Raw genomic sequence first — 13,503 nt, forward strand, 5'->3', positions numbered from 1 at the left:
AGAATTGTTAATGTGCAATGTGCTGGAGGAAATCAGTTGAGGTGGTACTGATCATGACGCTGTTCCAGAATCCAATAGGGTGTGTGTGTGTGTGTGTGTGTGTGTGTGTGTGTGTGTGTGTGTGTGTGTGTACTTGCGTGCGTGCATGTGTGTGTGTGTGTGTGTGTGTGTGTGTTGTCTTTACGACTGTCCCCTCTCAGTTTCCCCAGCTCATAAGGTTCTCCGTCTGCCCCAGGGGAACGTTGGTTAACAACATTTTGTCTTCATATCTGTCTGTCTGTCTCTCTCTCTCTCTCTGTCTGTCTCTCTCTCTCTCTCTCTCTCTCTCTTTCCTTCTGTGTGTGTGTGTGTGTGTGTGTGTGTGTGTGTGTGTGTGTGTGTGTGTGCACGCGCACGCGCAAGTAGGGGGGTAGGCGTAATTAACTTACTCTGGGTTTTCAGTTCTTGATTAATTGTAAATGGAAATCTTGCAACTGGAGCTGGGCATTCAACAGATTATCACGACTATTAATTTACTTCCACTTCTTCGCAACCCAATGTGCTTATGAGGGGGAGAGTCACTCAGCCATGATATTTTACCCCTTTTTCTTTTCTTTTCTTTTCTTTTCTTTTCTTTTCTTTTCGTAGACATTTGTCAGGAACATGTCGTGGCATTTTATCCTAGCACAGAGGCCAGGCTTTTCAGAGAAGAGCCGCAATGATTCCTGCCATCCCGAACACAAGTCCTTTTGGTAAAGAGAGCCAAAGCGTTTTATCACTGTCTTAGCTCCAACACAACAGAATGGGCCCTATTTTTAGCAAAAGCCAAGAATATACTGCCACGGCCCAAACAATATGAATTTGACAGTGAGTCATGGCTCTTGTGTTCGCCCACTCATACCTTTTGGTTGGACCGCAGAGCAGCACATAACCCACGAGTTGAGTGGAAACTGGGCACATTTTCCAGCCTCGCCAATAAGGCACAGTGGGTCAGCGTTGTCTCATACTGTATCAGTGTGGTTTCAGCTGAAGCCTGAACACTAACATAACTCCCACTTGTCACCCACTTCTGGTCAAACTTGTGTCATCAACCACCCGGCAGTTTTTTTGGCGAGTTATCGGTTTATCACACCCTCTGCTCATGATACTGACACATTTCTCACGATCACCCCGCTGTGTAAATCTCACCGCGGCTATAGTCTACTCGTGGGAGGCTTCTGCTTTTTTTATAAGCGTTCGTGGAGCTTTTTTATGGCCCACTCTCTCGCCTTTTTGAGTCTACTTTTGGAGCTTGTAAACCGACTGTAACTTATTGCACATATTTACGAAGGAGCGGGCAAAAGGCTATCCATCTAGACCACTATTTTTGCTTCAAACGGTGTCTATAAATGTGTGGGAATATAATGGAATATCACACGCCGGCGTCTGTCGAGGTGGTCTGGCTCGCACTTCCCCTCGGTACATGCAGCCACCAGCAATTGCCCCATCCTCCCATTGAGCGGCACCAGAGCCTCACGCTCTGCTGAGAGGCGGAGCTGAGAGAGAGAGAGGGATAGAGAGAGCGAGGGATCTTGGGTTCGTGGCATTTTTTTCTCTTCCCACGCACCCACTCCATCAAAGCAAACGCAGCAACTTGCCAATTCATGGCCAACAGATACTGATGACACCTGTGACGTTGCATGTTGCTGGCCAAATGGAATATCCTTAATCATCACCAGATATGTCTCAGATGTTTGAAAGTGCTTTTGAACTGTTCATTTTGTCACTTACTTTATTCAAGTTTCAGCCCCTACTATCGTTCCCACGGGCTTGCCCATACAAAGATAGGGATAGAGACGTGTGAAAGGATTTTTGACAAATAGCTATTGGAAAAGAGCAGCCCTGTGCGCTCCATCTCTCCATTGGGTTCAAAAACAAGCAAATCCCAGTGGACCCAGCCGGTCGATAAGCGGTAATCAACCCTGTCATTCATTTAAACGCATTGGAAGGGAGGATGCAAAAGCCGGGGTAGGGAATGGTGTAGTAGAAGGCAGATTGAGGATGACGCGCGTCTCTTGCTCTCCACTCCACTCCAGCCCGGCCGGTGTTATACAGATCATTCGTCAGCATGGCGCATGATGAGACGGTCGCTCAGCGTGTCCATTTTACAGATTAGATCACCCTCCTCCCGTCTTCCTCTCCGCCTCTCAGTCAAGCTCTCCTTTTATATAAAAGAAGGCTCCATCGTTGTGTGCCTATGATGCAACTTCCAGTAATGTTTTGAGGGCTTCAGGGCTCGATGCCCCTTTTCCTTTTTATCTTTTTTTATTATGTAGTAAGACATTTGCTCATATTCGCCCAGTCACGAGAAGGGGCGAAAGTGGTTGTGTGTGCGTGCGCGCGCGCGCAGAAGTTAAGGGAGCAAGAAGTGCGCGGGCCCTGATTTCCATAGGCCTACAGGGAGAAGAAACATTGTTATTAAATCTTTTTTGAATTTTTTTTTTCTAATGCCTAAAAAAATAACAAACTCAAAGTTGAACATTTTCGTTCCAAAGGCCACGGACCTTTATAATTGAGGCCATCTTAAGTGGAAACACCTATTTGCAAACGCTGCTGTAGATGATTTAGTCATGAATAGTCTCACGGCTCCTTTGGACGTCAGGATAAACTAAGATATGAATCTTTTTAGTTTCAGTAGACATTTCCTCACATCTATACATCAGGGGTGCCCGTATAACCTTATTATATCGGGAAAAAAAACATTGAAAATGTTTCCCGGTGACCCATGGAGATGCTGACATTTTCAGCACCCTGGACAGCGAAATGGCTCGGATGAATTCGATGCTCAGATGATGTTTCAGCACCGCGGACAGCTCCCCCGGCCAACAGCCTCTCTTCAGTGAGCTAGCTGGCTCAATAAGCTGGGATCTCTCCAATGTTTTCGTGATTTTGAATCCTCAATTGGACACCCCCCATTTAACAAGATCATATGACAAGTTTCTACTGGTTGTGTTATACTTAGGTTAGGTTAAGTTATATGTATAAGTCAATGTACACGAGGCACATTGAAATTCGTCTTTTCGCACATCCTTTCTCAAGTTACCACACTTCGGAGGGGGTCAGAGTGCGGGGTCAGCCGCAGTACAGTGCCCCTGGAGCGGCTTTGGGGTTAAGTGCCTTGCTCAAGGACACAATGGTAGAAATGATGGGCACTGTACATGTAATACCAGCCACCACACGTTTTGTGGTTACTTATTGTTCAACATTTTAGATTGTCTGAGAAAAATTCTATGGCTGAAGGCTATAGTCTTACATTATTTTATTGAACTGATTACTGGACTGACAGAAGATTAATTAAATGGAACGCTTTGGAGCATTGGTTGGCCAAAAGCTTTCAAAGATGTCAACCTCTGGTTTGAAATGTCACAAATCCCATTTTTCTTCTAGCAGTTTCAATCATTGGCAGATTGCAGTTGCAGCCCTAGAAGTAAGTTTCCTATGGCTACATTCCACATTCATCTGTGGAAGCTACTGCCTGAGATACATACTAGTGGTAGATTAACTGGAGTCTGTTGCTCTGGTGATCACATGTGGGGGGAAAAAACAAGGTGTATTGAGTTCCTGCAAGTCCAATCAACACAAGTTAACTTAACTTAACTTGTGTGTGTGTGTGTGTGTGTGTGTGTGTGTGTGTGTGTGTGTGTGTGTGTGTGTGTGTGTGTGTGTGTGTGTGTGTGTGTGTGTGTGTGTGTGTGTGTGTGTGTGTGTGTGTGTGTGTGTGTGTGTGTGTGTGTGTGTGTGTGTGGCGTGCCTTATATATCCCATATGTGCTTCCATCATGAACACCTCTCCTCCCACCTGTCTGCCTGCTATACTATCCAGTCCTCCACCATACCTGCACGCTCTGTTTGTTTCCCATCTCCCCATCTGCTCTCCACATTCACCGGTGAGCAACAAAGGATGGAGTGGAGTGGTGGGGAGCAGAGAAACAGTACCACATTAGCTCGCACACTCCAAAAGGGAGAATTGCCTGGAATGCAGAAGTTAGTTGTTTTTTCGCAGTTTTTCTATTGTTGCGTTCCCCTCTGCTTGGGTAAACAATATTGGGCCGTGGCTGTCGAGTGAAAAGGTGGAAATGGGTAAAGAAAAGCAAAGAAAAGCAGCCAGACTAGAATATACTGCGGAGGGGAGAGGCGAATGTTGTGGTGTAAGGAGGTGATAATCTTCCACCAGCTGAGCGATAATCCGTGGCCCTATGTTTCTGTGGCTTTTGTGTGCCGCGTGATTTCCCCCCCTCTTTACTAAATTATCTATTTACAGGGGCTCATTTTCTTATCAGGCATCAAGCAGACTCCTATTTCAATAACTAACAGTGTGTAAGTAAAGCTTGTGGGGCCCGTACATGTTGGTGTGTTTGGATGAGTGTGTGAGGGTGCCACCCCCATTCACTCCAGGATGATTAGTCTATGTGTTGACAAGCAGGTCATTAGCAAGCTCTGAAAGAGAGGGGTGGGGGGGGGGGTGCTGAGAGACAGGTTGTGTGTGTGTGTGTGTGTGTGTGTGTGTGTGTGTGTGTGTGTGTGTGTGTGTGTGTGTGTGTGTGTGTGTGTGTGTGTGTGTGTGTGTGTGTGTGTGTGTGTGTGTGTGCGTGTGCAACCCCCTGCATTTTTCGGATGATGCAAAATGTTTCCCCCTTGTAAATATTTTGCCTCACCCACCTGCCAACCCCCTTTTTCTCTTCCTCAGTCCTCCTCTCTGGTGATTCACACTGTCATCTGTCTCCAGATGGCCGCGGCTCTGTCACTGTGCTTCGTCACAGCAATAACAGCCACACGGTGACTCACACACACGCTCACTTGCTAATTCATGCACACTCTCATGAAGAAAAATGTTTAAAAAAATTCCCTAAAGCCATTCCCCAGCATGCACAGCCCCAGCATTGGCAGCATTGGCACACACACACACACACACACTCACACACACACACGCACACACAGACTGGACCATTAGACCTCATGAACTTAAACCCAGATGCACTTCAGCTGAATATCTTGATTAAAGTGGCACTCAATGAGATGATGATGGACTTCCAATTAATTTTACGCACAATTCAATCGCCATTCCCTCTATTAAACCCTTCAAAAAATGGTATTTGAGTTTGATGGCATTGCTACGGTAAAATAGTTTGCTTTCATTCAAGTTTGAGTTCAAAATTACGACTCTCAGCGTGTCCCTGAGAACAGCGTTTCAATGAATACATGTATATTTTGGCTGCAGCATTTATCCAGTATCTGGCTCTCTCTTGCATCATTCCTGGCAATGCTTATGCCTCACATTCACAGCACACTCCTGTGAGCTCCTCTGCTAAACTACAGTGTTCTGCCTTTAGCATTGGAGGTCGGAGGGGTTATTATGGTAGAGGAAAGTGATTTTGTATTTCAGTATTTTACCAACTTTTTCCCAGTAGAAGATGGCAGTAGAACAGCCTGGTTGTGATGGGCATATCTCATCAGATATGAATACGGTATGTGCAACAACTGCATGTCCTACACACAACTGCTGCGAGGCAAGACATGTCATGGATAAAGAAAAACGTACAGAGCTCAGTCAATCTTTCCCTTGGACTACAACAGGTGGAAATAAATAAATAAAAAATGTCAAACCCCAGGGCCTAGAGCTTACATCTCCCTGAGCCATGTTGTATGGTTGTAAAGCCATAGCAGAGAAATCTCAATCTTGATTCAGATTTTCATCATTTTTCCCATCAGACGTGAGAATTTGCTCCATGCTACTGTAAATCCCCTCAAAGTGATAGACAGATGTAGATGTCCACATCCGTCTGGTGTAGCAGACACAAAGCTCAGGCAGGGGTTTCTTTAGCACCCGTGATTTACACTGTTCTTATCAGATATCAGTGATCCCGGAGATTGAAGATTAGGTCCAGAGCAGGAGGTATCTTTCCCCTGTCTTTTTTCCTTTTTTTCTTCTTCTCCTTTGCGGTACAGCTTCTCTCTCTATTGAACGTATAGGCAATCTGTCAGTGGTTTCCTTTTTCTAGGAAAGAGGCAGAGCAATTGTGTGGACAGTGGCAGTGTGTATGTTTGACATGAATTCCTATACTCGAGAAAGGACCATTTATAGTTCAGAATCTAAAGCACATTTGCTTTATTTTACATGTGCAGTATGTCTTTCATAGCAAAGATGTAAAGTTTGATTACATTTAAAAAAAAATTTAAAACAATATTTTTTATTTTTTTATAGATATGTTTTGGGCATTTTTGTATGCTTTATTGACAGTGCAGAGAGACAGAGGTGAAATTGGGCAGAGAGGGGAGTGACATGCAGAGAACGACCGCGGGCAGGAAACGGACCCGAATCTGCTGCTGGGCCCGGGCCCGGCCCCGTGGGGGGGACGCCCTACCAACTGAGCTAAGGGCGGCCCCATTTCAAAACATTTCTACAAGTGTTGTCCAGACTTCTTTTTGTGAATAGTGGCCATTGTGTTTTTCTTTATTAAAAGTTAAAGACATTTGAAATTTTAGGAAACATACTTTCCATGCTTTCTTAGATTTAGCTGAGAGGATTGGTAACCACTGTCTAAAATTTAAGGCATACTGTCAATCCAGTACTGCAGCTAACATCTGGCTAGCTTAGCTTGGCATAAAGACAGGAAACTGGTATCAGTTAGCCTGGCTTTGTTTAAGGATAAAAAAAAAACCCTTCCTATCAGCTCTCAACTGACTCCCCCCGAAATGTCTAACAATTTAAGAGGTTGTCTCACTGCAGGTTGTTTGTACCCATAATGTTGCTAGGCTAGAGTGTTTCTATCTCAAATCCTTCTAAGGCGTGTCTGCTGGGAATTAGTCTGGCATGACCACTTCCGCCAGCGTCTATTCGCTTGCGTCGAAAAGCTACGCAGCCCCCGGTTGCTGGCTTTCCCCTATTGTGATCCCCCTCAAATTCGGAAACAATTCGCTCAGTCAACCCGTGTGCTTATGTGCAGCGCTCTCTCTCACACACACACACACACACACACACAGGGTGTGAGAAGTCACATTACTGTAGACAGATATAAAGTGTGGCGATACTTCGGGATAATAATATTGGCGGCGGCGGTCCGGGATGCATCCTAGCTTAGCCTAGCTGTCCAACTTCATTGTACAACTACCCCCGGGCAGAAATACCCTCATAAACTCTGGAAAATGAAGCGTGGGGGTTTGAATTGAGCACCGGACCTTATAACCAGCTAGATTAAGATCCGCCGTTCCCTTTCTTTGGTGAATTAGGGACTATGCAGCGGTGTTTTAGCGACGGGGAAAGATTCCAACGGCTTCCACTATCACCTAGCAACTCTTACGGCTACTTGCTGCAGTTGGTGTAGCGCTCACAACGTCAAAACCCTGTTCTGCCTGTAAACAGACGGACTACGGCTCTGACTACAGCGATAGGAGGTGGTGACATAAGTTCTCGAATGCTAAAAATTCTACTCGACCGCCGTAGCCGTCCTCTCAACCGCCGATGATAATGTTACCAGAGATAACACTACGTGGGTGGCTAGTTAACTCCGGTTAAGTTATCCCGTGAGCTCCTCGGGGGCTAAAGTGTATGGTGTCTTGACATGCTGGTTAGAAAGCAACACACTATGTATATTCCTTTTGTCTTTAATAGTTTTTGTGTGGCGTTTGCGGGTTTAGCCATTTCTCTGACAGTCTCTGGACGTAAAGACGTTCCATCAAAATAAGTCCCCCCCCGGCACTATTTTGCAGGACACCGCTGCTGCTTCCCGGGGTTAGCCCCGCCCTAGATGATTGTGATTGGTTTAAACAAATACAAACAGGCTAGCCCAGTTTCCCCGGTTTCCCCACCCGAATAGACGGCTCTAAACAGAGTGCTTCCAGACCCTACTACTTGCTGTAGTTTGGTCTGGCTTTGCGAGACTAGCTGGGAATTAATCCACCTTTAGAGAGTCCGATGTCCAAACCAGTTTAATGTAACTGTGCTGCGTAGTCTGCCAGCTCATGTTACATGCTATGCCGTCACCGAGATAATAAATTCATAATGAGTGGAAAGCATCCTGTGACATCTATACGGCAGAAATGGTCCACATAAATACCATACTGATACTACACAGACAAGGAGAACAAGGATGCTCATTGAGTGTGTACATGGGTGAGGAGGACATACACATTCCAGCAAGTGGGGTAACACTGTTCCACTTATTTGCAGAACTGCTAATTCACCCCAACATACACAACAAAGGAAGAAGGAGAATGCAATTAAATATGGATGTGAACAACTCAGGTATACAACTTTGAAAGAAAAGAATTCGCTTAGAAAATGTTTTATGAGCTTGGAAATGTCTTCATCACATTTGTTAGACCTCAAGGGTACACCCAATGCCTTTGCCCAGTATGGCACTCAAGCACTGAAAGTAAACATCACTTTTGCTTGTTTACAGGAGGACTCCAAAGGGAACCTATAACTGACAGAAGTCATATCTATTGAGTCAGGTCCTATGTTGGGAAATGCTATTTTACATACTGTAATAACAACTGTCCGGCAGTCAAGAAAAATCAGTTTTTGGAAAATCTTTGAATACATTTGGACCTACGTTTACAAAGCTGGCTAGGCTATTGATGATATTCAGGGACACGGTCCTGCACAACTGAATTATTGTGCAAAGTAGATTGTATTGTGCCTGGAATAGATTGGAAAAAGAAAGTTGTTAACTGTATGGTCTTATGGACTAAGGTTGTCACAAACACACTGCCAAAATAGGATAATAACAAACAACAACATTTACCATTAATCTACACCTACATTGCCACATTGGAAATGTTCCTTATTAAATCTATTATTTTGATTATCCTGATTGTCCATCCGAACCAAGTGTCTAAAGATGGTGCATGCACTTTGTGAATTTTGGGCAATTTTGTGATTTGTGCTTTTGGGCTATATAGAAAGACATTGTAATAATATTGCTGTCCCTAGTGTGGAAATGCAACACGCACACGCTATATCTTCTTTCACTCTAAATGAATTCACATCCATTTGAGAGTGATGCCCATAAATTATGATTGTGGTCTTCAGCTGACACTTGGGCCTTCCTGGGGGGGGGGGGGGGGGAGAGGGGGCAGTCGGAGTTGAAAGGTGCCTAGAGTGAGTTGAAGTGAGGCTGATTGATCATCCCTCCCCTGGTGATAGATGGAATAGTCCTGGTGGGACAGTCATGACCTGACCTTTTGGCTCTCTTTGGTTTTAATATACGCCGCTCAGACAGGATCCATGTCCATGGAGGCCCATTCACTAACACACTCATGGTTCCACATGCTCATCCAGAAACATCATCTCACACATTTAACACATCCATAAGTGCACTACCCCAACCCCCAACAGTTCCTCCTGTTAGTGCTATTGATTGGTTGAGTCCAGAAAGTGTACTTTTCGCAGATTTTCCGGTGTAATCTAAGTGCAAATGCTGCAGGGTGTAACTGAGATTGGCTCTTTAGCATGGGCATAACTCAAACAGCCCCATTGTCATAAGATGTGAGCAGAATGAAAAAGAGGTGATAACCGATTTTCACTGTTTCGCACATTAGCACCACACATAATTGTTCTTTTATTTTTGCGTTAGGAACAACGGAGAGTTGAAGAGCACGCTGAAATAATGTGAGGAATGGATGTGTGTGCCGTGAGAGTGGGTGCAGTTACATGTACTGAACGTGCTTGGCCTGTGGGCTGGTGTCTGTGTGCGTGAGATTAAGTGTTCAAGCGGATTCGCACAATAATAAATAATTGAGGAAAGGGATTTGTCTTCATGTGTTCCGCTTTTTTTCTTGTTGTCATGGGAACAACATACTGCTTTTGAGATGGGAGCTGTGAACGAGGCTCTTTGAACTATTCATCTTCTGCTCATCAATATGTAACCAAGCGGAAGCTTATAAAGAATGAAAACAAAACAAAAAAAAAAACATTACTTCAATAAAATAATTAAAATCCCCACGGAGGGTACATGACCTCCTGAGATCAGATGGCACTGCACACAGCAGATTAAAGGGAGGTGAATGTGTATTTCCCACCACTGTGCGGGGAAAGGAAGGCCACACTCACTTAGCAGACACACGTGAGATCTACCAGCAAAGTCCTATAAAAAAAGAAAAGCGTTAAAAGACTTGACTTTTGACTAAAAGCACTACAAATAGAAATGGCAAAATGAAAGCCTTTGACAACCAGCCCATCTGCTATTCCACGTAAAAGCAAATGAATGAATGTTGCAAGAAAGGAATTAAGGCTCAGGCAAAACAACAGTGGCAGGTTCCAACAATATAAGCAGAGACTGTATTATTTGAAGCCACATGCATTCAGTGGATGACTTGTCAGCTGTATAGGCAATTTCAAATTTTTTGCAGCTAATAACATTTCAGCATTTGCTAACTCATGGCAGTCCCAGTGTTTTTCAGACCCTTGGTCAATGCAGACACACCAAAGGGTTATTTTAAGAACATAGCAAAAGCAATGGCAATTAGTTATTTTCAAAACATTAAAATGCCTTTAATGAGCCGTGTTGTGACAAACGCAGCTGCCCAATTTGGATTATCATGTGTAGCAGAAAAAATATATATATATATAAAAATATCTTAAAATCACTAATGATTGCTTGTAAGATTCTTTTGATGGGTTATTTTAATATTGAGCCAATTTTAGATCCTTTGAATACTACTGGCTTGATTAGAAGTATTGTGCAGTATCATATAGGCATATACCTACAGTAGAAAGTGTTGAGTAAAAGTAGTGGAGTAAAAAGTACAATATATACATCTCTGAAATGCAGTAAATGTAAATGAGTATAAAGATATAGTTATAATCAATTGAAATACTCAAGGGAAGTACAAGTATGTCAAAAATGTAGCCCCCGAGGCAGATTGCACCTTGTGATATCATAGGCTATATAAATACACTTGACTCTACTTGAACTTGGCATTCCAAGTGCAGTAGCTCTGTCACAGATACAAATATATGCGCACGCCGACGCATATAAACTCACAAACACACACACTTTTCTCCCAGCATTTTGTGTGGGTGGCCCATTTCTATCACTCCCCCACAAAGACAGGGGTCTATCTGAAAGGCAAGAACATCAACCGTAACATGCCTTTGACTCTGAATGGGCTATTTTCTATTGATCAGCTTGAAGCCTTAGTGCGTGGGCTGCTGAGGAACTCCAACTTACTAAGGGGCTATTGAAATGTATTTATGAGAATAGGAGGTATTGAGGTAAAGAAAAGGATGAAGAATACACAAACAACTCTCTTTTGTATTGCTGTTTGAACTCAGTAAATGCTTGTGTAGTTTTGGGATGGGCCGAGAGTGTGTGGTTGTTTCTTTTGGGTGGGTTGCTTGGTTGCAGGTCCTTTTGGCTGGCGTGATAATGCTGCTGGTTAAATATGACCCAGCTGGAAGGAACTGCCAGGCTCCCCCCTTCTCATCCTCTCTGTCTGAGAGAACACATGCCCCATTGTGCCCCCTTTGCCAGCCATGATAACGGTCCGCAACCTGTGCATGCGCTCATGCAAGTGTGCATTTCTGCATGCACGCCTCGTCTTCGTGTTTGCATACAGCCGTGTCCTTCGATGCTTTAATCTTTGGTTACATTGCACGTGGGTGTTGTTTATTTAGTCATCCCACAAATGACACCCTCCAGCTATGTTGCTGTGACAATGTGTTTCTGTGTGTGTGCAAGTGTGTATACTAACTATGCTTTGCCATAGGCGTCAACAGATGCTTGAAAGAAAGGCCAGATCCTGAGATGTAGATGTCACAACTGGCGTTGTAAACATTGTATCAACAAATGTTTCTAGAATTCAACTTTAAAGTGTATGTTGGCAAATGCATTCACATAGGATGTGTTTGCTTGAGTGTCCTCTCTGTATGTACACACATCATTATTTTGCTTCACACATTCATGCAGTTGGATGCCATTCCAAGCTTCGAATGTGTACCATTATGGAAATGAAAGCTCAATTTTTCTGCCCTTTTAGGGAAACAACATTTGCCATTCAGCCCAGTGGAAACAAACCTGGGAGGGGGAGGGCTAAGTAGGAGCAAGCCTATCACAAGTGCCTTCCAGTGCATTTGGCTTGTCTATAATGGCAGACGGTGTCTCCCTGGCCCGGCCATTAGCCTAATGTATGGAGGCGAGTGGGATCGCTGAGCTCACCCATTTCCATTTTAATAGCGGCCATCTAGAGGTTAATTCGGATATGATGCGGTCAAGGTGTGCATATGCGCTGACACGTCAAGAGACAAATAGTGATGCTGAGAGGATCTATGGGGCGGAAGGGTTTATCGTCCCACCAGGGAGGCAGTTACTGGCACACGCACGCACACACACACAAAACATTTGGGTGTTTAAAGTTAACTCATGGGATAGGTTATATGTGATAGGGGATAGCTTTGTTTCTCCATAAACCCACGAGGGACACACTTATTTGGTTGAACATTATTCCATCTTTGCTCCACTGAGATGCTCATTTTATATGCATACAGCTCCTGATAGACTTACTGTATGGAGGCTTTACGGTTTCTCTTGAGAGTAAGGAAATAGCTGAACACTGTCTTTTAGCTATATGTGATACTTGGGATTATTGTCCTATCTCAATTTAATGGGTGATGCTGGCGCATGGTTTTGTGACTGAGGTTTTTTTTAGTCTAGGATTGGAACCATTCCATGGTCATTTTCTGTTGCTTTGATTTGTCATTTCAATCATTTCTTGGGCGTTTCCAAGCTGCTGCCTTACACTGCTTGAAAATGTCAGAGGCACGCCGTGCCATGCTAGGAAATGTTGATGAATTCCACAGAACGTTTTGATCAACATCCAACAATAAGTGTCCTTCAGTTGTATTCACCATGCGCAACATAAGGCCTAAGGCCCTTCTGGTATTGACCGCAAGAACAGCATGGTCTCTTGTCTTGTGTCAGGAAGGCATACTTGAATATTAGATGAGGGGATCGGATAGAGGCGGAAGGGGATATAGAGCTGCTTCACATTACTGTGTCATAAGTAATGTTTGTGTCTTTATGATATTGTGTTGGGATTAAGTTCACAGTGATTGAAATTTCTGTGTAATTGCATTTAAGCGGAGGAGTGACATGCACATATGTGACACGCTGTTACACCCAGGGTATAGGGATTAGACTCATGCATGTGCAGATAACTGATACCTCCCTATGCAGACATTTGTACCCACATAAACAAAGTACACATGCACACGAAAACACACACACACACACACTCACTGAAGCATCCCTCAAAATAGATCCCTATAGGAGTCACTAACAATGCAGATGAAGCACTATCTTGCTGAGAATGTCACACTGGCTATCTCTGACCTCAGCACAGAAGGGCACAGAGATGCAGGACACTCAAAACAATCACTTCCCCCGACTGTACAGTCTCTTCCTCCTCTTTCCAACTCATTTACTCCCATTGGCCGTTGCTCTTCCTCTCAGTGACCTTCTGACAAGTTCTGTCTAGCACACTTTCA

At 44.1% G+C, this 13,503-nt stretch overlaps 1 protein-coding gene across 1 annotated transcript in view; it reads left to right on the plus strand.

Moving 5' to 3' along the window:
- csmd2 (CUB and Sushi multiple domains 2) overlaps positions 1-13,503 on the plus strand; it is a gene marked incomplete at both ends in the record, with an annotated part of 232,602 nt that overhangs the window by 612 nt on the left and 218,487 nt on the right. The gene's annotated exons all lie outside the window — the stretch shown is intronic.

Source organism: Ammodytes marinus (genome assembly GCF_949987685.1).
Source record: "Ammodytes marinus genome assembly, chromosome: 17".
Classification (NCBI taxonomy): domain Eukaryota; kingdom Metazoa; phylum Chordata; class Actinopteri; order Uranoscopiformes; family Ammodytidae; genus Ammodytes; species Ammodytes marinus.